Here is a 26,779-nt window from a genome sequence, read left to right as displayed (position 1 = left end):
GGATGACAACAGACCCCTCCCTCGAGTACTGTGGGAAGAGGGTATATTGCCCCTCCAAGGACAAAAGATCCTGCAGGTGCCAGCCAGAGGCCCTTTGTCCCCTGGGTGGACTGGCGTTACCCCAGAACCAAGTCTGTGTGGAGTGGGATCCTTTAAGACAAGGAGTTTTGAATCCCAGCTGAGAGCCTAGGAAGTCCAGGAGACTGTGGAGGACAGGCTGACCTCCCGCACTACTCTGTCAGGACTGTCTGAACAGCATGGTTTGAGACATTTGGTCTGAGAAGGAGAGATTAGGGTGTTGCCATTCCCCCCGCCCCATCACCAACACAGTGGGGCTTCTGGGAACAGGACAGCTGTCCCCAGTGGAGGTGGGACACACTTACACCAAACCCTTCCCCTCTGTGCCTGGCAACTGCTTCTCTACTGGAGTGAGACTGACACTTAGTGAACCCAACAACCTCTCATTCAGATCAGAATGGCCACTAGTTGCAGGCACGAATAGACAACTGTCCTGTGGTTTTGTATGTTAGTCTGATTTTTTTTTTTTAATTTTTAAGTCTTTAATTGTTTTCTCTTCTTTCCTTCTCATTTCTTTTCCCTTCTTTTTCTTTCTGCTCTTTTTTTCCTTCCCCCTTTGGAATCAGCCTCATAGTTTCTGATTTTATTCTTGACCATTTCATTATTATATATTTTTCTTTCTTTTCTTTTTTTCTCTATTCTGGTTGTTTGTTTAATCAGGCATTTTTGTTCTATTCTTGTTGCACCTTCTTTGTATCTCCTTTATTTTCCTCTCTCTCTCTTTCTCTCTCTCTGTCTCTGGATTAAGCCTTATAGTTTCACTGATTCTCTGCCTGGTCTTTTTTTTCCCTCCCCTTTCATTCTCTCCTTATAGGGGTAAGGTTTCTTCCCTTGTCCTGTTTCTGTTTTTTCCAGGGTTACTTCAATGAAAAAATCAAAGAACACCTGGTGGAAGGTCCAAACAATCCACCACTACCAGCAATGAGATAAAGAAGCCAAAGACACAACAAAGTGCACATAACACACTGCAAAAACTCTTCCTAAAGTGCCACGCCTTGGACAATGTATGAACCGTATTTAATATAGTAGTACACACAAGCACAGGACACATAACAAGCTATCAAGACATGTAAAAGACAGAAAACTAGCCAAAATGATGAAATGGCAGAATTTTCCTCAAAAGAAATTCCAGGAAGAAATGACAGCCAGAGAATTGCTCAAAACAGATATAAACGATATATCTGAACAAGAATCTAGAATAATAGTCATAAGACTAATGCCTCAGGTTGAAAAAAGCATAGAAGTAAGTATAGAATCTATTGTTGCATAAATCAAGAACCTAAGAAATAGTCATGATGAGTTAAAAAATGTTGTAAATGAGATGCAAAATAAACTCGATGCAGTGACAGCAAGGATAGAAGAAACAGAGGTGAGAATAGGTGAAACAGAAGATAAAATTATGGATAATGATGAAGCTGAGAAAAAGAGGTAAAGGAAATTACTAGACCACAAGAGGAGAATTAGAGACCTATGTGATTCAATGAAATGAAATACTATCTGTATCATAGAAGTTCCAGAAGAAAATTAGGAGAAAGGAGTAGAAGGTTTATTTGAACAAATTATAGCTGAGGACTCCCCTAATCTGGGGAAGGAAGCAGACATTCAAGTCCAGGAGGCACAGAGAACTCCCTTCAAAAAAAACAGGTTAGCACCTTGGCATATAAGTGAAACTGGCAAAATACAAAGATAAAGAGAGAATTCTGAAAGCAGCTAGGGACAAACAGGTCTTAACCTAAAAGGGTAGACACATAATAGTAGGCCTGAAACTTGGTAGGCCAGAAAGGAGTGGCAGGAAATATTCAATGTGCTGCAGAGGAAAAATATGCAGCCAAGAATCCTTTATCCAGCAAGGCTATCATTCAGAATAGAAGGAGAGATAAAGGCTTTCCCAGACAAACAAAAAATAAAGGAGTTCATGACCACTAAAATAGCCCTGCAGGAGATCCTAAGGGGCACTGTGTGAGTGGAATGCTGCAAAGACTACAAAGGACCAGAGACCCCACCACAAGCATGAAACCTACAGATGACACAATGACATTAAATCCATATCTTTCAATAATTATTCTGAATGTAAATGGAGTAAATGTCCCAATCAAAAGACATAGGGTATCAGAATGGATAAAAAATGAGATCCATATGTATGCTGCCTATATGAAACTCATTTTAGACCTGAGGACATCTGCAGATTCAAAGTGAGGGCATGGAGATCCATATATCATGCTACTGGATGTCAAAAAGCAGCCTGAGTAGTTGTAGTTATATCAGACAAACTAGATTTTAAAACAAAGACTGTTAACAAGAGATGAAAAAGGGCATTATATCATAATTACAGGATCTATCCACCAAGAATAGCTAACAATTGTAAATGTTTATGGCCCCAACTTGAAAACAGAGAAATATATAGATCAATTAATCACAAACATAAATTTATAGATGACAATACTGTGATTGTAGGGGACTTTAATACTCCACATACAACAATGTACAGATCATCTAGGCAGAAAATCAATAAGGAAACAATGGTTCTGGATGATACATTGGACCAGATGGACTTAACAGATATATTCAGAATTTTTCATCCAAAACAGCAGAATACACATTTTTCTTGAGTACACATGAAACTTTCTCCAAAATAGGGTCTCTCTCACATACAGGGTCACAAAGACAGCCCTTAACAAATGTAAAAGGATCGAGATCATACTATGCACATTTTCAGATCACAACACTATGAAACTTGAAATCAACCACAACAAATAATTTGGAAAGCCTCCAAGTACATAGATGTTAAAGAAAATGCAGCAAAGGCAATCTTACGAGAAAAATACATTGCAATCCAGGCCTATCTCAAGAAGCAAGAAAGGTCCCAAATACAGGACCTAATCTCACACCTAAAGGAACTAGAAACACAGCAGCAAAGAAATCCCAAATCCATCAGAAGAAGATAAATTGTAAAGAGTAGAGCAGAAATAAACAATATAGATTCAAAAAAAAGTGGAACAGATCAGTGAATCTAAGAGCTGTTTTTCTGAAATAAACAAAATTGATAGGCTCCTAGCCTGATTAATCAAAAAGAAATAGAGCAGACCCAAATAGATAAAATCATGCATGAAAGAGGAGAGATCACAACCAACACCACAGAAATACAAACAATTATCTACCCCCAAGAAACAAGAGCACACTTTACACACTGTATGTTTAGCCAGTTTGACAATAAATTATAAAATAAATAAATATTTTAAAAAAGAATATTATGAAAAATGATATGCCAACAAACTGGCCAATCTGGAAGAAATGGACAAATTCCTAGACACCCACAAACTACGAAAACTCAAAAGAGAAGAAATAGAATATTTGAACAGACCCATAACCTGTGAACAAATTTAATTGGTTATCAAAAATCTCCCAACAAATAAGAGTCTTGGGCCAGATGACTTCCCAGGGGAATTTTACCAGCCATTTAAAGCAGAGTTAATAACCTATTCTTAAACTGTAACAAGAAATAGGAATGGAAGTAAAGCTTCCAGACTCATTCTATGAAGCCACCATTACCTTGATTCCCAAGCCATACAAATACCCCATTAAAGGAAAATTGGAGGCCAGTATCCTTGATGAACATAGATGCAAAAATTCTCAACCAGATACTAGCCAACTGGATCTAACAATACATTAAAAGAATTATTCACCATGATCAAGTGGGATTCATTCCTGGGCAACAGGGCTGGTTCAGTATTTGCAAATCAATCAACATGATACATCACATTAATAGAAGAAAGGATAAGAACCATATGATCCTGTCAATAGATGAAGAAAAAGCATTTGACATAATACAGCATTCTTTCTTAATAAAAACCCTCAGGAAAGTCAGTATAGAAGGAACATAACTTAAGATTTTAAAAGCCATATATGAAAGGCCCACAGATAATATCATCCTCAATAGGGAAAAGTGAGAGCTTTCCCCTAAGGTCAGGAACATGACAGGAAGTCCATTCTCACCACTGTTGTATAGCATAGTGTTGGAAGTCCTAGCCTCAGCAATCAGACAACAAAATGAAAAAAAAGGCATCCAAGTTGACAAAGAGGAAGTCCAACTGTCACTTGTCACAGATGACATGATACTGTACACAAAAAACCCAAAAGACTCCACCCAAAACCTGATGGAACTGTTACATGAATTCAGCAAAGTCGCAGGATATAAAATCAACGTACAGAAATCGGTTGCATTTCTATACACCAATAATGAAGCAACAGAAAGAGACATCAAGGAATCAATCCCATTTACAATTGAACCAAGAACCATTAAATACCTAGGAATAAACATAACCAAAGAGGTAAAAGGTCTGTATGCTTAAAACTATGAAAATCTTATGAAAGAAATTGCAGAAGACACAAAGAATGAAAAAATATTCCATGCTCATGGATTGGAAGAACACATATTGTTAAAATGTCGATACTACCCAAAGAAATATACACATTAAATGCAATCCCAATCTAACTAGCAACAGCCTTCTTCTCAGAGCTAGAACAAACAATCCTAAAATTTGTATGGAACCACAAAAGACTCCAAATAGCCAAAGTAGTGTTGAAAAAGAAAACCAAAGTTGGAGGCATCCCAATCCCAGATGTTAGCCTATACTACAAAGCTGTAATCATGAAGATAGTATGGTATTGGCACAAAAACGGTCATATAGACCAATGGAATAGAATAGAAAACCCAGAAATGGACCCACAAATATATGGCCAACTAATCTTCAACAGAGCAGGGAGGAGTATCCAGTGGAAAAAAGTCCCTTTAGGAAAGGGTGCTGGAAGAACTGGATAGCAGCATGCAGAAGAATGAAACTGGACCACTCTCTCACACCATACACAAAAATAAATTAAAAATAGATAAAAGATGTAAATATGAGACAGGAAGCCATCAAAATCCTAGAGGAGAAAACAGGCAACAACCTCTTTGACCTTGGCTTCAGCAACTTCTTACTTCACATGTCTCCAAAGGCAAGGGAAATAAAAGCAAAAATAAACTATTGGGAGCTCATCAAGATAAAAATTTTCTGCACAGCAAAGGAAACAATCAACAAAACTAAAAGGCAACCAACAGAATGGGAGAAGATATTTTCAGATGACATATCAGATAAAGGGTTAGTATAAAAAATCGATAAGGAATTTACCAAACTCAACATCTGAAAAACAAATAATTCAGTGAAGACATGGGCAGAAGACATGAATATACACTTTTCCAAAGAAGACATCCAGATGGCTAACAGACACATGAAAGGATGTTCAACATCACTCATAGTCAGGGAAATACAAATCAAAACCACATTGCGATACCACCTGATACCAGTCAGAGTGGCTAAAATTAGCAATTCAGGAAACAACAGATGTTGGAGAGGATGTGGAGAAAGGGGAACTCCTTTGCACTGTTGGGATTGCAAACTGGTGCAGTCACTCTGGAAAACAGTGTGGAGGTTCCTCAAAAGATTAAAAATAGAATTACCTATGATCCAGCAATAGCAGTACTAGGAATTTATCCGGAGGATATAGTAGTGCTGATTCATAGGGGCAAATGTACCCCAATGTTTATAGCAGTGCTATTAACAACAGCCAAATTATAGAAAGAGCCCAAATGTGCATCAACTGATGAATGGATAAAGAAAATGTGGTATATATATATATATATATATATAGAGAGAGAGAGAGAGAGAGAGACAGAGAGAGAGAGAGAGAGAGAGAAATATATATATAATATAGAGAGAGAATAAAAAAGCATTGTTTTAAGCCACCAAGTCTGTGGTAATTTGTCACACTGGCAACAAGAAACTAGTACATATTCCAATACCCTATCTTTCACCCTCAAAATTCACCACTGTTAAGAACTTTTTATGGATTTTTAAGGAATTTTCAATGCATGTACAACCATTCATATCACAAAAGAAATCATGCTATATGCATTGTTTCTGTTTAGATGGATTTGTATTTTTTCTCAGAGTTCTACAGTCACAAAAAAATTTAACATCAGTTCTTTTACATACATCTTTAAATATATAGGAGAGGCATATCTGTAGAATGACTTTCTTGAAGTCGAATTATCAAATTACAGGTTATGAGCAATAACCTCGTAGCTTTGGTAGATCCTGAAACGATCCTTTAGAAAAGTAGAACTAATTTATACAAGCACAGGTTAGCATGAGAACGTCATTTCTCCCTACCTTTACCAACACTCTCAAGGTGTAGATCTTTAAGATAGAGGTTTTTTGTTGGCCATAGATTGGGATTCTTCACTTAGTCCAATAATATATTTTGTGTGTATTAATTGTCTTATATATAAATAGAGTGAATCAATTCCAAGTTATCTTTAGATAATCTCTTAATGACAAAAGCAGCAGTGAGAAAAGTGGCTTGTGGTTCTGCCCTCATCACTCACTGGATATTCTTTGGGCGAAATGCTTAACCCAGTTGCTCAGAAACCTAATTCTAATCAGATTTACCTGGGGAGCTTTTAGAATGCACATTAAGAATTTGTGCATCTTGGACTCTCTTGGAGTAGAGACTGGAAAATTTGCTTTTTAACAAACCCTTGAACTGATTTTTGCACCACGTGTAAGAAGCAGCTGATGGACTACATTTTGGAACCATTGACTCAATCACTCTAAGCCTAAGTGTTGTTTTCTTTTCTTAAATTCTTATAATATAAGCTTGTCTCCCCATCAGGTTATAGTGGGTTGTAAGTATAGCTTGTTCCCTTGGGTCTGTTCACTATGTGGCATCTTTAACCATCTTATTGGGATGGGATTGAAAGCAGCACATACCATACACCTGTGTGCCCCTCTGGAACTTTGCTGGCTGCTTTGATGACAAGACTGAATTCAGTACTTTCTTGCTCACTGATTTTACTTTTATTCATTTTCTTGCCTTATTTGTGAATATTAGGAGTGTGGGAAGGATTTGGTTAATCCAAGAATAATGGGCCAATTATCCTTTTCTTGAAATTTTTCAATGAGCTGAACAAAGAACAAAGTTAAATGGAAAAAAATTCATGTTATTATCATTTTTGGGTACAGACACAAGAGAAACTTTCTTAGGAGATGACTCGATAGACCCTTAAAATACTCACCAGAATAGTCAAATTGTTTGTTTCATATATAAAACACACTTACGGATTCCCAGGGGCATAGTCAGTCTAAGCCAGAAGTCACTCTTTAACACATACAAGTGTTTCTGCTTCCCAAAAGTCCATTGTGTTTGCTCAAAAACCCTTTAGATGTTAGTACTTCTTACTACTAATGTTACATAATTTACTTAAATGTTCTATAAGTTATTGAAATATATATGGGAAAACTAAAATCTCTATTAAAACTAAGCTGAATGTTTGAAAAACTACATAAATGCAAATTATTTTTATTTGCTGATGATTTTTATTTATTGCAATGCATATTCATTTCTTAACCTTTGAGGAAAGAACTATATCTGTTTCTATAAATATTGATTTGCCGGTTAGAATACCAAGCTTGCTTTCTTAAATGCACAAGACCTGTTCCCCTTTCCTTACCTCCTTAAACCTCAGGCTTATCAACTAATCAATGTACTTAAAAGAAGAAACTCTTTTTACGTACAATAATATAAGCAAAATATAAGAACAGATACAGCAAAGTCAGGCCTTCCTTCAAAGAGCAGGCCCTTCATCAGCTTACCTACAATATTAAAAGGAAGAAGTGATTATAGAAAAAAGCTACCTGCCCTCCAAATATGATACCTTAAAGCATGATGGTCATAGTCATTATGACCATATGACCATTATGGTCATAAATATTGCCCAATAAATATTCTAAAAACTGGTGGTGGAGGGTGGGCAATTATAGTGAGAACTTCTCTCTTCTACTATACATACATCTTTAGAATATAAGGTTTTTTGAGGACAGGGGTGATACTTTCTATATCTTTGCATTCCTGGCTTCCTCAAAGTCTAGGTCTCAATAATCACTGGCTAAACAAATTAAAATGTAGGGAAAGAGGGGTGCCTGGGTGGCTCAGTAGGTGAAACATCCAACTTTGGTTGAAGTCATGATCTCATGGTTCCTGAGTTTGAGCCCCACTTTCAGGCTCTGTGCTGACAGCTCAGAGCCTGGATTCTGCTTCAGATCCTGTCTCCCTCTCTCTTGCCCTTTCCCCATTTACACTCTGTCTCTCCGTGTCTCTCAAAAATGAATTAATGTTTGGGGCGCCTGGGTAGCTCAGTTGGCTGAGCGTCCAACTTCGGCTCAGGTCATGATCTTGTGGTTCGTGAGTTCGAGTTCCACGTCAGACTCTGTGCTGACAGCTCAGAGCCTGAAGCCTGCTTCAGATTCTGTGTCTCCCTCTCTCTCTTCCCCTCCCCTGCTCATGCTCTGTCTCTCCTCTCTTTCAAAAATAAATAAACATAAAAAAATTTTTTTAAATGAATTAATGTTAAAAAAATTTTTTAAAGTGTAGGGAAGGAAAGGAAACCTAGCTTTCCCTCTACCCTTCTATATTCTTGACTGAGAAGTCCCCATGTCCTCTCCTTCCGCATCATAAAAGACAGATTGACAGAAGAAAAACAGAAATTTAATAACATGTATGCATTCTGTATGCATACCCAGGAAAACTGAGTAACTCCCAGAAATTGTCTACAACATCACCTTAAATACCATCTCCAGCTAAAGACAAAAGAAGATGGTGTGTGTGTCTGCGTGTGTGTGCGCGCGTGTGTAGAGGAAGGGGCAGCCAGTTACTGCAAGTATTCAGACAAAACCCAGTAAATAAGGGTGTGGTTGTTATGCAGATTTGTTTTTGCCTTTTCCATTGATGACACTTTCTAGAGATTTGGAACCATCCTCCTCTTCCTGGTTCAGAGAGAGAGACTCTTGCAAATGGAGGTTTCCCTTATAAATGTAAATGTCTCTTACAAAATGATGACTTCTACTCATTTTTCAGAATTTCTCCTGTGTCTGCTATCTCTCAATAATAATCAACCCAAAATAATCAATATGCCAGAGAAGCATAATTTGGAGTGGTATATTTTGCTCCCCCCCTTCAAAAACACCATCACTTATTTCGAAACATTTTGTAAATCGCAGAACATGAGGTAAAATATATGGCATGTGTTGGTTGGTCAAACATATATAGAACAATTTTTATCAGCCCTGATATACCAGGAGACAATTTAATGACGGAAAATAGTATTATTAACTCAGTATTATTAATTTAATGTGTGGCTTTAATTTGGTATAACTATGATTGCCATGTGGTAAATTACCCCTGATCAATTCTTTCTAGAGAAATCTTTAGATTTAGGCACCGAGAGATGCCTAGGTTTTACACCTGGGATACTACTAATAAAACATATTTATAAAAGTGCAAATAACTAACTTTGTAGGTTACTCATTATGTGTAACACCTCCTTTGATTCTCGCAACTGTCTGAAGTGGTTGCTGTTGCTTTGCAACACTTTGCAGGTGACGAATGTTGGCTTAGATATGTCAAATACTTGCTCCATACATAACCAATTAAGTAAGAGTGGTGTAGCCGGTGTGCAGCAGTGTAAGAGCGCCTGACTCCAGGGGTCCCAAACAGACCGGGTTCTGCCTCGTGCTGCTGATAAAATCCAGAGGCAGAGAAATGAGTGGTGGGGAAAAAAGGAAGGAATTTATTTCAGTGGGGCCAACTGAAGGAAGACAGTGGACTAGCATCTCAAAGACTGTTCCCCAAAATGCTGAAAATGCTTCCAGGTTCATATCAGAAAAATGTCAGGCAAAAGTGGCTGGGTATGTGCAGGTGGGCAGTGAAGGTCAAATCAATCATTGCCTTGGAGTCAGTTGCAGGCAGTGGTGGGATCCTGCTGGCTCAGGGCAGTCCATGTTGCTTGAGGGGGTAGTTTCAGTTCCCTTTAGGTGATGTTTTGCCCTTAGGGTCTTCAGCCTGAGCCAAGAGACAAAGCTGGAAAGAAGAACCTGGCTAAATTTTGAGATCACAATGGGGCAGAGCCCTCTTTCAGTGGTGCTAAAATCTTAACTCAAGGTCTGGAGCAAGTGTTTTAACCATTAAACTATATTGTGCTGCCTTAACTATCTTAGGATCTATCACTTTGGATGATTCTGCTAAGGAGTTGAACAAGTTTACAATATGACTTAATTAGCAAGTGATCAGTTTTATAATTTTTTTAATGTTTATTTACTCTTGAAGGAGAGAGATAGAACATGAGTGGGGAAGGGGTAGAGAGAGAGGGAGACCCAGAATCTGAAGCAGGTTCTAGGCTCTGAGCTGTCAGCACAGAGCCCAATGCAGGGCTTGAACTCATGAGCTGTGAGATCATGACCTGAGTGAAGTCGGTTGCCCAACCCACTGAGCCACCCAGACGCCCCAGTAAGTGATCAATTTTAGTTCATCAGGGGAGTGTCCCTTTGCTAAAGTATTTAGTAACTTTGCCCATTTATGTACCTTGACTTAGAGTACTTGAAACCCAAGTTTCTTGGAAACTAAGGAGTGCAATTAGGATAATAAAGCAACAGGAGCTGCCATCATAGGTCTCATTATTTGCCCATCTAGCCCAATATTTGTGAGAAGTGCCATCAAAGATGATGTAAGGCAGGGTAAGGAATAAAATATGTGCTTAAAATAATTCTAAATTTTTGTCCATAGTCCGTCCCTTAAACTAAGATTTTAAAATATGCCTCACTTTATTTATACTTTTAGTTTTTGAAAATGGGCTAGTTATAGCAAATTTAACTCAGGGATTCCCTGTCTTCACATGGACCTTGAACACCAAGACTTTGAAAGGGAGACTTCTTTTACCAAACAAAGCTTTTCCCCAGAAATCCTAGATATCATTGCGTATCTTTCAGTTCTCTTCTTGAAGTCTTTTCAGGGTTCTAGAAGCACTCCCAAATATTTGTCAAATTTTAAAAAACACAACAATGTTAAGAATCTGTACTGATACTTTAGTATCTATAATTCCTATCATTATGTCTCATGTAGCTTTTCACTACTCAAAACCATCCCACTGGGAATGGTGGAAACAAGTTACATCCTAGTGAAATGACTATCATTTGGATTGCTAAGGGAGAAAATGTACATATATGCAAAATAGATGTCTGAAGGGCCATACTTAAGAGCATAAGTATCAGAGCATGCATTTGAGTATACTTCAGAGTCTTTTGAGTAGGAATAACAGTTAATTCTTTTTCTAGGTTGTTTTGTTTTGTAATCTATATGCTGTGGGTCATATAAATAACCGAGAAGTCTCATCATTTAAATAACGAACCTGTATTGACTGTGAATACCTTGGTAAATTAAGCAGAAAAAATATTGCATAATTTCCCTCTTTAATTAAGGAGTTTGGGTTAATGGCTGCAGCAGCTGTATTTAACATTTATGCCACATCAGCAATAAATTAGGGCCAAGTCTGAATGCAGCTAACTGCATTTCCAGCCTGAGTTGTCACAGTACAGAAAAGATGAAGATTTATGCTGCTGTTTATATTAGTCTTTCTTGTGGGCCTATTAGGGATATTTGTGTATACTTCACTCAGTCTTCCACTGGGCAATTTGATATTTCCCACACATTTTATGTGAATTGAGAAGAAGCAGAGGATATTTCATGGGAGGATTGATTATATTGAATTAGCTCTCATACATTTGGCTTTCAAGTTTTTTTTAATAAATGTTTATTTATTTATTTTGAGAAAGAAAGAGAGCACGAGTAGGGGAGGAACAGAGAGAGAGGGAGAGGGAGAGAATCACAGGCAACCTCTGTGCCATCATCATGAGCCCGATGCAGGGTTCAATCTCACAAACCATGAGATCATGACCTGAGCTTAAGTCAAGAGTCAAAAGCTTAACTGACTGAGCTGCCCAGGAGCCACTGGCTTTCAAATATTTTTAGACAAATTTCCTTAAAAGTTTTGGTGTAAGAGTTATCATGCATATGACCCAAACCCTATTTAGTGGTTTCTAAAATAATATCAGGCTCATTCAAATAAGATTGACTTAATGTTGGACCATGTTACCTGCATTCTAGAAATATCTGATAGGTAAACATGGGAAACACGAACTTGTTCTATAATGTGCTCCCTCAGTTACAGTGGGGAGAGATACATTTCAACAGGGTATTTATCATGGATGCCAATGTTGTGTGGAGTCTTAGGCGAGAGCCTGCTAGAAGTAAAGCACAGAGGATGACACTAAGCTAGTTGCTGCACCAAAGGGACCAGTGTCTGTCTCCAAAATATTATCTGTTAGATTAGTGACCAATTTTAACCTCGGGTTTTCTTCCAGCCAAAGCAGAACCTGGCTTCTTATTCCTGTAGTTTGCTATATATATTGCTGACATTTGTCACCCTATACCTTCCTAGTACACTGACTTGAAGCCGCATTCCTCTGGAACTGCCCTGCCTTCCCCACCTGGCACTGAGCATGTTAGTGGTTTCTCCATTTGTCTCAACTAAATCAGTGCCCTTAATAGGAGTATACTGAAGTATTACAAAAGGGATTCTAGCTCTATGTTTCAACTCCTCAGGGAATGACTACAAGTTCTATCTCCTGCCCACAGACTATGATTTTATATTATTCTTTTTTTTTTTTAATTCTATTTAGTGTTTTGTTCCTTGGAGCTTAGGATTGTATTTCATGAGTTAAAGAAGAGTCAGCTGAAGATGTTTTTATGATATTAAAGGAGTATTTGGTTGGAGGGCTATTATCACCAGTGCACTGCTGAATATGAGAAAATCTTTTGTGTGCATGAAGGAATACACTTTGAAAACAGAAATGTAAGCAACAGAAAGCAATACACACACACATGCAAACATGAGCAGACACATTCATGCCAACGTATGTATATGTATTTTCCTTTAAGGAGGAGGAGTCAGAGGAAATTTCTAAAGATAATCTTTTGATTGTAATAAACATATCTTTTCTCCAAGTGACACAAAGCAACTCTAGTTTCTATCAGACTCAATTACTCAGTAAATATTTACTGAGCACTATTACATTGCATCAGCCATTTGGGGCACACCAGTTGCCAGACACTCCGTTTCCGATGATGGGTCTACATATACTTCACTTGAGTGTAAGAAATGAGTGCACAAAATCTTTTACTTGTCACCACAGGGTCTGTTTTCTTCAAGAACATGATTGGATTCATCAGCAGCCAGAGGTTCCCTTAAGTAGATTGTTGGAAGAGGTTAGCAGTGGGACCCAACAGTTCAGTTCTGTGGGATTCTTACTCAGATATCAGAAGGATATCCTCAGCCCTTCTCAGCCCTCTCAAATTGATGTCTTTCCAGACACACTGGAAATGATTCTGAAGGCTCATGCCTTTGTTCCTGCCACAAAAGTTAGTCATTAAGAGTTGTGTCACTTTTTCCTGTAATTAAAACCATGAAACCTGGGCCATACCAGTTAGTTGAGGTGCTAAGAACAATGATTTGGCAATAGCAGAACTTTTAGAGTCGTTCCCTCCAGTGCTAGTTGAGAGCAAATTTATTTGTTTTTTCAAATATATATCTCTGAATATATACCAGACCCCAGAAGTAGATACCAGGTCCCCTTCTGTTCTCAAGTCTCCTAATATGTGCACTTACAATGCTGCCCAGGCCCAGAGGGGTTGTAAAACCTTCTGATTGCTTGTGGTACTGTTTTAGCTGAGCAGAGTGGGACGTTGTGTGTATGAGGGGCTGCTGAAATCCTGTGTTTATGTTTGGATTCTCACCAGTGATTACATGTTTCAGGCCTGTTACATGCAGCCACTGCATAGTTTCCAGAACAACCTAGAACTCTTTATCTAAATGCTTGATCACTCTGGCAAGCATGTAAATATTCCCTTCTCCCAGCTATCAAAATTCTATGTCATCAGCTGCCCTATTTCCTTCCATCTCCTTCACAAGTATTTTCCATCTTATTAGGCCATGCTGATCTTTTCTACCTGTGAATTCCATTATCATCCATTGTCATCATTATCTGATACTCATATTTTTACACTCATATTTTACATTGAAATCTAGCATCTTGTCTACCTAACTAGGCTTGAGTTCTTCAAGGGAAAGAGCTGCCATGATATATATATATATATATATATATATATATATATATATATATATATATATATATATTGTATCATCCATATTGCCAAGCACTGTGCTGTGCTCACAGAATGCACAAAAGTAAGTTGCTGGGTAAGCAAATAAATAAAGAAGTGAAAAGCAAGACTATGGGAGCTGGTGAAGCATTTTCTCAGATTTCACTGAAGATAAAAAATGATTTAAATCTGGGCTTATATTAAAATCAAAGACAGGACTCCTGACTAACAAAAAGTTTTGAAAAATTGAAATCTCCTACCAGGTTAAATATAGTTTACATGTGATCTTAGAGATCATCCAGGCAAAACTTTGATTTAGTGATTGTATTAGGATTCTTTAGAGAAACAGAACCAATAGGTGATATATGTAAAATAAATAAATAAATAAATAAATGTATTATATATATATATATATAATATTATTATTATAGAGGCATCTGGGTGACTCAGTCAGTTAAGTGTCCAACTCTTGATTTTGGCTCCAGTCATGACCTCACAGTTCATGGGTTTGAGCCCGACATCATGCTGTGCGCTGACAGTGTGGAGCCTGCTTGGGATTCTCTCTCACCCTCTCTTTCTACCCCACCCCTGCTATGTGTGCACTCTTTCTTCAAAATAATAAAATAAAATAAAATAAACATTAATATATATATTACAGATAACATATAACATTTATTATATGTAAGAATAGTACATGTATAAGAAGAGATTTATTATAAGGTATCGGTTCACCTAGTTGTGGAGGCTGGATGTACCAAGATCTGCTTTTCTGCAAGCTGGAGCCCAAGGAAGGCCAGTGGTATAATTTGGTATAGCTCCTGAAGGCCTGAGAACCAGGAACACCTCAGGCAGGAAAAGATCAATGATGTTTTTTCTCAAGCAATTAGGCAGGAGGGGTTGAAATCTTCCTTCCTCCAACTTTTTGTTCTATTCAGGGCTTCAACAGATTGGATGATATCCATTCATATTGGGGAGAGCAAACTGCTTTACTGTTCAAATGCTAATTTCACCAGAAATACCCTCACAGTCAACTCAGAAATAATTTTAGCCAAGTATCTGGACACATCATGTCTAGTCACATTGACACATAAAATTACCATCACAATAATAAAGTAACTGATGAGCACAGAGGTTGGTGACTTAACCAAGGTCACTCAGGCTACTGGCTAAGGAGAGAGTCATGACTCAAGTCCTTTTTCTGACTGACATCTTTTCTCACAGAGAGGTCAATATTTTGGAGATAGAGCAAACAATGCAGACAGTGGATTCAAGTGTTGCCCATGGTTGCAGACCATAGCCCATGTTTTCTCAGAAACGACTCCACAACACCACTAAGCTTAGTGTTGAATTTTTGATCCATGAATATTCTCATGGTTGGTTCTTTCTGTGTCCAGTTTTGAGAAGTGGAAATTTTATTTAATTTTAGACCTTATTATTTTTCACAAACGAGAAAAATTTACTGTTATTCTCAGGGTGTCCCATTCTGCTGGAAGCCTCAGAAATGTCATAGGATGTTCAACATATCTTAAAAGGAGACTTTGACAAATTGGAGTGCATCCAAAAGGAAATGACGAGAATAGTAAGACATCTGGAAATATGTCATTTGATGAATGTGTCTGTCATTTCGTGTCCAAGTGTAGTGATGTTGAGTCTGAAAGATGTTCCCCTTCCCTGCAGGGCAATAATAACTTCCTTCAATTATTTAAAGATCTGCTGTGTAAAACTAGGATTCCGTATCTTCTGAATAGTTCAAGAGGGTGAAACTTGGGCCAATGTGTGACAGTACAAAAAAGTTGACTTGCACTGTAAATAAACATATAAAATAGTTGGAGTTGTTCCAGTTCTTTTTTTGATGCCACTGGAGCTGCATTGTGGGTCCCTTGTGAGCCAAAGCCAGTACCTCCATTCCAATGAGGAGATAACCTCGGAGGCCTTTGTCACTTATGACTTGAAGATTGTGTGATTATTTAGCACTGAGCTATCACCAAATCAATGACAGCCAAATTTCACCTAGCAATTCTCACTCACCTCACTCAGGTGAAGAGCGTTTTAGAAAAGGTCACGCTAGCGGTTCCTGGGGACTCAGTCGGTTGAGTGTCCAACTTTGTCTCAGGTCATGATCTCACAGTCTTTGAGTTTAAGCCCCATGTCAGGCTCTGTGCGGACAGCTCAGAGTCTGGAGCCTGCGTCAGATTCTGTGTCTCCCTCTCTACTCCTCCCCTGCTCATGCTCTGTCTCTCAAAAATAAATAAACATTTAAAAGACTCTGCAAGGGGCGCCTGGGTGGCTCAGTCGGTTAAGCGTCCGACTTCAGCTCAGGTCACGATCTCACGGTCCGTGAGTTTGAGCCCCGCGCCGGGCTCTGGGCTGATGGCTCAGAGCTTCCGATTCTGTGTCTCCCTCTCTCTCTGCCCCTCCCCCGTTCATGCTCTGTCTCTCTCTGTCTCAAAAATAAATAAACGTTAAAAAAAATTAAAAAAAAATAAAAGACTCTACAAAAACAAACAAAGGTCGTACTATTAGAACCTACTGTTGATATTGGAACCCCTGGTCAACTGATCATGCTGCAGATAGAGCTTAAGGTCATTCTCTACCTCTCTTACTAACTTCTCTACCTAACTTACTAGAATCCGAAGCTTTCCCTACAGTGATCAAACATGATAGCTCTTTAGGAGGCTGCCTGCATTGATCTGAATGAAGGAAGTAGAATGTATTGAAAGTAAATCCTTGTACCCCCAATCTTTATAGGTTAACAGTAGGTATTCAGGATTGCTTATATGAAACAAGTGTAATTTAATGAACTACAGCTTTGAAAGTGTTAGAAAATGGATCAAACCATAAAATGTGCCAGAGGTTTTAAAATAAATAAAGTAAGTCATGTTTCAGTGTATTTGAAATAATGTTCACAGCAAGGCAACAGACATAAAGTGAATATTCTTTCACTTCTCACCTTGATTAGAATAGAAACTACATATTAAACAGTTATTTTGAGAGTTAAATGTGACTCAAACTACCAATCTAGTTATAGTTTGTATTTTATCTTTTTTTTTTTGAAATTTCACTAGAGTAACAAAGCTTATATTTAGATTTAATACAGATTTCACTGAACATGCAAGTTCCAAGATGCAACTCATATTATTGGACCCTGCACTGAACACAAAACTTCAATTGCAGAGGATCACACTGCGTCTTTCTAACCATCACACCAATATTTTGCCAAGTGCCGTCTGCAATGTCTTAGGTTTTTTATTTATACTGGAACTCATTTCGTTTGATCCAAGAGCTATTTCCAAAATGCCCACAGTACACAAAAATGTACTTTATCAACATACAGTCCATTGCTTTAGAGACAGGAATATCAGCCAGGTGCTCTGTGGTAGTGGAGACCAAGACAAATGATGTTAATAGATTTAAAGAGAAACAGACTTAATTCTAAGAAAAGTTATTTTATACTAAATGAATCTACCTGTCCTCAACGTGTGTAGCTAAAGTGAGATTTGGATGCTTTGCAATTCTTAGGTTTTAAAATACAAAGCCAATGGGTAGAGCAGCATGGGCTAGGTCAAAATCTTAAACTGTGTCTACATGACCTTCATAACCTATGATGGGCCTACACTCTCAGTACACCACTTCACTACCTTTCCAGAAAAAAAAAAGGCAAGGTGGGTGGAGGAATCCCCCCTCCTCTTTTATATCACATTCACTATGCACAGTGCATTGAGCCAGAGAAAGTGTCTGTGAAGACGAACCAAAGTATGACTGCCCCAGGAAGAGCTTATAAATGAATGAGAGAAATAGTTAGAACAGGAGTAATTTTTAAAAAATTGCAGTAAGTAGAAAATGCTATAAGAAAAGCACAACGATAACTTACACAGAACAGAGAGAGGGCATTTCTAACTGAAAGTAACAGAGAGATCAAGGTCTCGGTAGATGATAAATATATGCAAATAGAGGGAAAGACAATGATTCTCCTCTGAACAGAAATAGACACAGGCCTGTATTCAGAGAAAGGAAAATAAAACATTCAAAAAGTGGCTAATCATGCAATCTGAAGGACAAATAAGATTTAGGGGATGCAGGATGGGCTCTGAAGGTAGAAGATCCAAACCTCGTTTCTACTATTTAGTAGCTTGACTAAATAAAGGCTTAGGGTAACTGAAACATACTAATAAGGATAATTTCATAGACTTATTCTAAAAATGGAACCACTCCCAGTTGTAAAGATCTTTGCAGTTTGCAATCTACTTCTGCATTATGCATTTGCACATTGGAGATGAGTCTGAAAAGGTAGATTAAAGACAGTGGAAGTCTTTGAGCCCAGGCTAAGGACTCAGAAACGGGGCTCCCTTCACCGCCTCTGCCCTCATCTTTTGTAGGGAATGGGGAGCCTTAGGAACATTGTGAAAAAAAAATTGACAGGATTCTAGCTTTGATTTAGAGAGTTTAATCTGATGAAATCAGTGAAGGATTTATAAGAAAAGGAGGCAAAACCATTGGTCTGGAGGCAGATGACTCAGTTCAGAATCTGTTGCAGTAATAGAGACAAGAAGAGGGATAGGAGTCGTAGGTATAGAGAGGTAGCAACACCCTTTGTTTTTCAGGAAAGTCCATCTATCCTCTTTAAATTGTAGATTATAGAAGAATCAAGGTCTGAAATAAGAGTTTCGATACTAAAAAAATTAACATTACAGTAATGTGAGAAAATTGGTTAGAAAGCATGTAAGCATTTTAGGAATAAATTGAGTAAGGATGAGGCTAAAATCTAAGAAGCCAGTTTGGAGGCAATCAGTAAGACAATAACCCAGGGGTATTAAAATTCTTGGATTCTTTCTCTTAAAACTCCTTTCCCCCCTAAGTATTGAACCATCCCTTCCCCCCCACACACTTCTATATACAATTTATTTTCTGTTTACCCCTATGTGAAATTTATCTAGACTATTATCATTGTAATCCCCACTGTTGTGTATTCTACAAGGAACTTCCATATCTGTTTATTGAAAAGAATCAACTTTTTTTTAAAGTTTATTTATTTATTTTGAGAAAGAGAGAGAGCGAGAGAGCACAGGCAAGTTGGACAGGGACAGAGAGAGGGAGAAAGAAAATCTTAAGCAGTCTCTGCCCTGATGCAGGGCTCCAACCCACAAACCACGAGATCATGACCTGAGTGAAAGTCAGATGCTTAACCAACTGGGCCACCCAGGCACCCTGAAGAGAATCAACTTTTCTGAATAAGTATTTTGGAAACATCATCAGTTAAGCTGCATTCTATTGTGGAGTCACTTACGTGTTTCTTTACAAAGAGGTTGAAGACAGCATTAGACAATGCAGGCAAAGAAGATGCTAAGTTGGCTCTCAGAAGTCATGAAGATAATAAAAACTGGCCAGTTCTTGTTAAACGCCATTCAGAATAGAGCCACATTCACCTAATGGGAAGAGACTATGCTTTTCCTGTGTTGTGAATTTTTTTGATTTCTTACTGAGTCCAAGTGAAACCATTATTAAACTACAATGATAATATCAACTCTTTGGAAATTTAAGTGAACCCCATATGAAATCAAAACATAATCTATCAAACTAGACACGAGTAATTTGATAGAGTTTGAAATTCTGTTTTGAATGTGCCCCTGTTAAGTTTTTCTCACAATGTATTAAGAGTTTTAGTTACAAAAAAATCCCCTCATATGCATATGTGTGTGTGTGTTTACATGTATATATAATAATTCCAATAGTTAAGACATGCTTCAGTAAAGGTGCTCATAATGGGAGAAAAGGTGAATAGGTATGACCAATGCTGACTATTTTGTTAATGGAATCTGGAGAACTGCTTGTGGAATATATTGCTATTTGTAAATCTGGCTGAAAACGTCAGAGATAAGGATATCCTTGTTTCATGGGTCCACCATTCTTAAAACTTATTTCTTTCAATATCTCATTGTGCTTTCCCATTTATTCATCAGTGGAAAAAACTATGCTTTCAGAAAGATCTTCATCAGTAATAAATCCAAGTAACATTTAGCAATAAAATAATAGTTTGCTAAACTTTGGAAACAAGGACTTTCATCCTGTAGAATTAATAATGATTTTCCCCTGCAAATAATTCTTACTTTGACATATTTTCCTTTATAAATTATATAATATAGAAATTGAGTCATATATTTCCTTTTGTATTACTATTGACTACCTCAAATATCTTCTATCACACACATATTTGCTTGATTCTTCAAAAAATATTGATTTTCCCTAGATTATGAAAATAGTGCAAAATTCAGCATACCTGAATTTGAATCTCAGTTTTGCCACTTTTTTTTGGTCTTTTTTTTTAATTTACATCCAAATTACTTAGCATATGGTGCAACAATGACTTCAGGGGTAGATTCCTTAATGCCCCTCACCATTTAGCCTATCCCCCCTCCCGCAACCCCTCCAGTAACCCTCTGTTTGTTCTCCATATTTAAAAGTCTATTATGTTTTGTTCCCCTCCCTTTTTTTATATTATTTTTGCTTCCCTTCCCTTGGGTTCATCTGTTCTCTGTCTCAAAGTCCTCATATGAGTGAAGTCATATGATATTTGTCTTTCTCTAACTGACTAATTTCGCTTAGCATAATACCCTCTAGTTCCATCCACGTAGTTGTGGATTTCATTCTTTTTGTTGCTGAGTGATACTCCATTGTATATATATATACCAAATCTTCTTTATCCTTGCATCCATTTATGAACATTTGGGTTCTTTCCATACTTTGACTATTGTTGATAGTGCTGCTATAAACATTGGCGGGGTGCATGTGCCCCTTCAAAACAGCACATCTGTATCCCTTGTATAAATACCTAGTAGTGCAATTGCTGGGTCATAGGGTAGTTCTATTTTTAATTTTTTGAGGAACCTCCATACTGTTTTCCAGAGTGGCTGCACCAGCTTGCATTCCCACTATCAGTGCAAAAGAGATCCTCTTTCTCCACATCCTTGCCAACATCTGTTGTTGCCTGAGTTGTTAATGTTACCCATTCTGACAGGGGTGAGGTGGTATCTCATTGTGGTTTTGATTTGTATTTCTCTGATGATGAGTGATGTTGAGCATTTTTTTTCATGTGTCGGTTGGCCATCTGGATGTCTTCCTTGAAGAAGTGTCTATTTATGTCTTTTGCCCATTTCTTCACTGGATTATTTGTTTTTTGGGTGTTGAGTTTGATAAGTTCTTTATAGATTTTGGATACTAACCCTTTGTCTGATATGTCTTTTGCAAATATCTTCTCCCATTCTGTCGGTTGCCTTTTAGTTTTGCTGATTGTTTCCTTCACTGTGTAGAAGCTTTTTATTTTGATGAGGTCCGAATAGTTCATTTTTGCTTTTGTTCCCCTTGCCTCCGGAGACGTGTTGAGTAAGAAGTTGCTGCGGGCAAGATCAAAGAGGTTTTTGCCTGCTTTCTCCTCGAGGATTTTGATGGCTTCCTGTCTTATATTTAAGTCTTTCATCCATTTTGAGTTTATTTTTGTGTATGGTATAAGAAAGTGGTCCAAGTTGATTTTTCTGCATGTTGCTGTCCAGTTTTCCCAGCACCACTTGCTGAAGAAACTGTCTTTATTCCACTGGATAGCCTTTCCTGCTTTGTCAAAGATTAGTTGGCCATACGTTTGTGGGTCCATTTCTAGTTTCTCTATTTTGTTACATTGATCTGTGTCTGTTTTTGTGCCAAAAGTTTTGCCACTTTTAAACCATATAACCTCAAACTAATTCTTGCACCTAAAAACTCTGAATATTAATGGCTTATTTAAATTTAATGAGGATTAAATTAACAGATGCAAAGCACTAATACAGTACTTGGCCATTAGTAAAAGCCTAAAAATCATAACAATTTTTATTAACACTTTATAAATTTATAAATTAAATGAGATAATGTCACATATATATGAAGTTATACAAACACATATATTTAGGACAGTGTATTGTAAGACAATAAACAGTAGCTAAAATTTGTAAGGTACAAGATATTGGAAATATAGAAAAATGTGCAGATGAAAATAAAGTTACCTAAAATCTTATTAGCCAGTTACAAAAAGCAAGTGTTTAATTTATTTTGTTATGTATTAATAAATTCAAGGGAGTCTATGCTAGGTGACATCAAGACACACACTTATTTTCAAAGCAAGGAAAATATTTGGGATTATTGATAAATTATAAATAAGAACAGAAGTATGTACAGTTTTCTAACTGCTTATTTAGTATTGTTTATCTCATAGTAATGGCACTTTTTTGAAAAAGGGACTATAAGTGGAAAAAGAATTATTAGTTATGGTCATAATACCATTTTGCAAATGGAAAACACACATACACACACACCACAATGAAAGATTAAAGTACTATTTTGAAATCATCTGGAACTGCTAACTGTATTCTGAATTCTTGTTACTCGAAGTGTGGTCAATGGGTCAGCACCATCAGTGTAACTTATGCTTGTGATAAATACAGATGCTTGAGCCTTGCCCTAGATTCACTGAATCAGAAATCACGATTTGATTAATGTACATATATCACTCATATACCTTTAAATTTGAGAAACAATGTTTTAAACAAAACCAAACCAAAGAGGGAGGAAAGAGAAATAAAGTCTCGTGGGGTTGCCCATATTTTTGCAGAATGATTCAGATAGGGGAAAACAAAAAAGAGTTGCTAGTTAAACTAATCACATCTTTAAGTAAATTTTTTTAATGTTTTATTTATTTTTGAGAGAAAGCTGAGCCTGAGCCAGGGAGGGACAGAGAGAGGGAGACACAGAATGTGAAGCAGGCTCCAGGCTCTGAGCTGTCAGCACAGAGCCCAACGCGGGCCTTGAACTCATGAACCGTGAGATTATGACCTGAGCCAAAGTCAGATGCTTAAGCGACTGAGTCACCCAGGCAACCCCAGTGAGGACACTTTTAGAAAAAATATAAACTAATGCATACAGTTATAGTCTTTACTTGTTAAGGAAAAAACATAAATAAATTTATTTTATCTTTATTTTGTTAATGTTTATTTATTTTTGAGAGAGAGAGAGATGGAGTGCGAGCAGGGGAGGGGCAGAGAGAGAGAGAGAGACACAGATTCTGAAGGAGGCTCCAGGCTCTGAGCTGTCAGCACAGAGCCCGATGCCAGGCTTAACTCACAAACCGTGAGATCAGGACCTGAGCCAAAGTTGGACGCTTAACACCTTGAATCACCCTGGCGCCCCAATTTATTTCATTTTTAAATAGGAGTTGTTTTAATATCTCAAAAGAACAGATATATATGAAAAATATAAAAAATTAGTTTTTATGATTTTCTATTTATTAATTCGTTTTTTCTAATTATTACTGTGTTAAGTTTATTTATTTATTTGAGAAAGACAGAGACAGCACAAGCTGGGAAGGGGCAGAGAGAGAGAGGGAGAGAGATCCCAAGCAGGCTCTGCACTATGAGCTCAGAGCCCGAAGTGGGGCTCCATCTCAAGAAATGTGAAATCATGACCTGAGCTGAAACCAAGAGTCGAATGCTTAACTGAGCTACCGAGGCGCCCCTACTAATTCTTTAAATGATTCCTTGGTCTTCCTTTCAGGAATGAATAAAAATAATGAAGAATAATTAGTTTGAATATACTTTAACATGTATCCATTTATCCATACATTCATTAAGCAGAAATTTTTTGGTGCTACCTAGTTGAGGCTGTAATCCTGTCCACATGGATTCCGCATTCCAGTGAGGAAAAGAGATTACAGACAAACAAATGAAAAGAACGATTATAGGTTGTGATAGAAGGAACACGTTGGGGGTTCAGGAAAAACCTCTTTGAGAGAGTGACTTGAACTGAGGTCTAAGGCATAAAAAGGTTCCAATCCAGAGCTTTCCAGGGAAAAGCAGAGTCCTTAGGTACTGAAACCAGAGTTTATTATGAGAAGAACATGCAGAAGCCCGCCAAAATGAGAGAACAACTGTATGATATTCGAGGCATAGACTGTGGCCTGTTCATGTCAGAGCTCGTAGGCCATGCAAAGATAATTGGGTTTTATTCCACGTACAATACAAAGCCACTGAAGAATTTTAAGCCAAGTGGTAAAATTGTGGTTTATGCCATCAAGTCTACCCTGGCTAGAGTGTGAGCAGTGGATTGTAGAAGGGGTCATAAGTGGGATCAGTGAGAACAGGTACAAGGCTTTGCAGTGTTGTAGATGATCGATTATGGTGGCTTCAACTGGTGAGAGGAGAGAGCTGTATGGATTCTGGCTATATGTAGGGTTTGCAATTACCATGGAAAAGGAAGTTATTTTAAAAAGATCTTCGTGTTTCTGACTTAAGTACAAAGCGTATGTGTTAATTTCCTAGGAAGTAGGGACGACCTAGGAAGGTACATGAGGAAATTTAAGAGTTCCAGTTTGGAGTAAATTTAAAAGGTAGTAGATACCTTGGAGATTAAGATAATGGGCTCTGGGAAAGGTTCAAATCCTACCCTAATTGTTAACAGCAGTGGATCTTGAATAATTTAAACTAGGTTTCTGTTTTCCTATCTGTAAATATAGGGAGGTTAATAATATCTACCTTACTGACTTATTGTAAACATTAAATTAGATAATTCCTATAAAATGATAAGAGCGGTTTCTGATATACTGTAAGCGACAAAATAATAATTATCACTATTGTGAGTGCTCACACTAACAGTAACGTCAAGTAGAAAAGCTAACATACACGTTTGAGTTTGAAGGAAAGTGACTGACATCCCAATTCTTTTAAGAAAGCATTACTATCAAATTAATGTGTTGTACACCTTAAATTTACACAGTGTTATATGTCAAGTATATCTCAATTAATAAAGGTGGAAAAAAAGAACTTTTCACCTCATTATACTTTGAGTTAATAAGAAATATCCCAGGAAAGCTTTTACTGTTTTCTTAGTAAACATACCTCTCTCCTTTACCCTTCTCTCTTTTTGTGTGCTGTGGAGGAGTTGACACAGAGTTGGGAAATAGCAGAAGACTCATCAAGACAATGAAAAGCCCGATTCTAATTCTAAAAAGAACATTTCATTTCCCGTTTTTGACTTTACAATTATTTCAAAACTAGATTCTAGCTTTTAATTGATTGTATTGAAATTTCCTGCATAAATAGACCATAACTATTTTTTTTTAATGTCTATTTATTTTGAGGCAGAGAGACACAGAGCATGAGCAGGGAAGGGGCAGAGAGAGAGGGAGACACAGAATCTGAAGCAGGCTCCATGCTGTGGGCTGTCAGCACAGAGCCCAACGCGCGGCTCGAACTCAATTGCAAGATCATGAACTGAGCTGAAGTCAGATGCCCAACCGGCTGAGCCACCCAGGCGCCCCGACCATAACTATTTTTTAATGTTTATTTATTTTTAAGAGAAAGAGAGAGAGAAAGCAGAGAGCCCTACACCTGCCCAAACCCATGAACCACGAGATCATGACTTGAGCTGAACTTGGATGCTTAACCGACCAAGTCACCCAAGAGCTGCTAAACCATAACTGTTTTTGATAACAGATTATGAGATTCCTCCGATGATAACTACTGAAACCATGAGGAATAATCTGAGATTTGCATGTTGACTTCATTGTCAAATTAACCTTTCCAATGACAGATTGATTGACAAGGTAAAAATACTTGCTCCTTCAGATCTACATTGTAAAAAATTATAACACAATAACATTTTGCCTTCTGGAGTGAAAGGTTGAAGTCTTCAGCTATATCAGTGTATTTGCACATGAGTTTCATCCATTTATCTATTTAATAAAAAAGAAAGTAATTTAATGAATACCTGGGTGGTAGATACTTCCTTACGTTCTGAGAATTCCAAGATAAAGATGACAATGTACTTCCTTTCAAGATGCAAGACCCCAAATATGTGAAGTGGATTAATCCCTATTGTGGTTCTTTAAAAGCTTTATAAAACAGGTGCTATGCAAATTTGAATTGTTATTGTTGTGGTCATTAATATATGAAGATCCTTCTAGAATCAAGTATCATTTTTTTAACATGTTTTATTTACTTATTTTTTGATAGCCTAGAAATAGAGTCATGCGAAGCAGGTCAGAGAAGAACATGGAGAGCGGCCACTGTCAGCATGAGGAGCCCAACAAATCAGCCTGGTAAGTGGCAAAAGTGATGCCTGGATATCTTTTACTTTGTGTCATTACATCTGCCAATATTGTTTTTCATGCAAAAATCCCACATAGTTCACAAGCAAAAATAAGAATGCATCTAAAAGGAGACTGTGACATTCATTCTCTTTATTTACTTCAAAGACCTTAGGGAGATGGTATTCTGCAGGAATAGGCACACATTTTGTTATAGACAGACATGGTATTATAGTAGTTTCATGACTTTGTGGCAGTTGCTTACTTCTTTGAGTCTTATTTTCCTTGTTTGAAAATGGAGATTATGGCAGTTATCTTATGTTTTCCTAAGAACTACATAAGAAATTGCATGTAAACAATTGATTTGTTTCCTTAGCATAGAAAAAGAGCTTAAAGATATAAGATTAATATTTATTGAATATTTTCCATGTGCCAAGTACTAAATGCTAACCACTTTACTGCATTATTTCATTGAATACTCACAACAATGCTTAAGGGTAGAAGCTATTATTA

General features: G+C 37.4%; 1 protein-coding gene across 7 annotated transcripts in view; it reads left to right on the top strand.

The window, feature by feature from the left end:
• LINGO2 (leucine rich repeat and Ig domain containing 2) overlaps positions 1–26,779 on the top strand; it is a 1,147,525-nt gene that overhangs the window by 626,687 nt on the left and 494,059 nt on the right. For all 7 annotated transcript variants that reach the window (XR_008424224.1, XM_019424194.2, XM_019424191.2 and 4 more), the window contains one exon: positions 26,193–26,278. The gene's annotated coding sequence lies outside the window, so the exon portion shown is untranslated. The remainder of the gene's footprint in view (positions 1–26,192; positions 26,279–26,779) is intronic.

The sequence above is a fragment of the Panthera pardus genome, unplaced genomic scaffold (genome assembly GCF_024362965.1).
Source record: "Panthera pardus isolate Hobbes unplaced genomic scaffold, ASM2436296v1 HiC_scaffold_20, whole genome shotgun sequence".
In the NCBI taxonomy this organism is placed as follows: domain Eukaryota; kingdom Metazoa; phylum Chordata; class Mammalia; order Carnivora; family Felidae; genus Panthera; species Panthera pardus.
The sequence above is the reverse complement of the archived record's forward strand: the minus strand, read 5'-3'. Positions and strand labels throughout refer to the sequence as shown.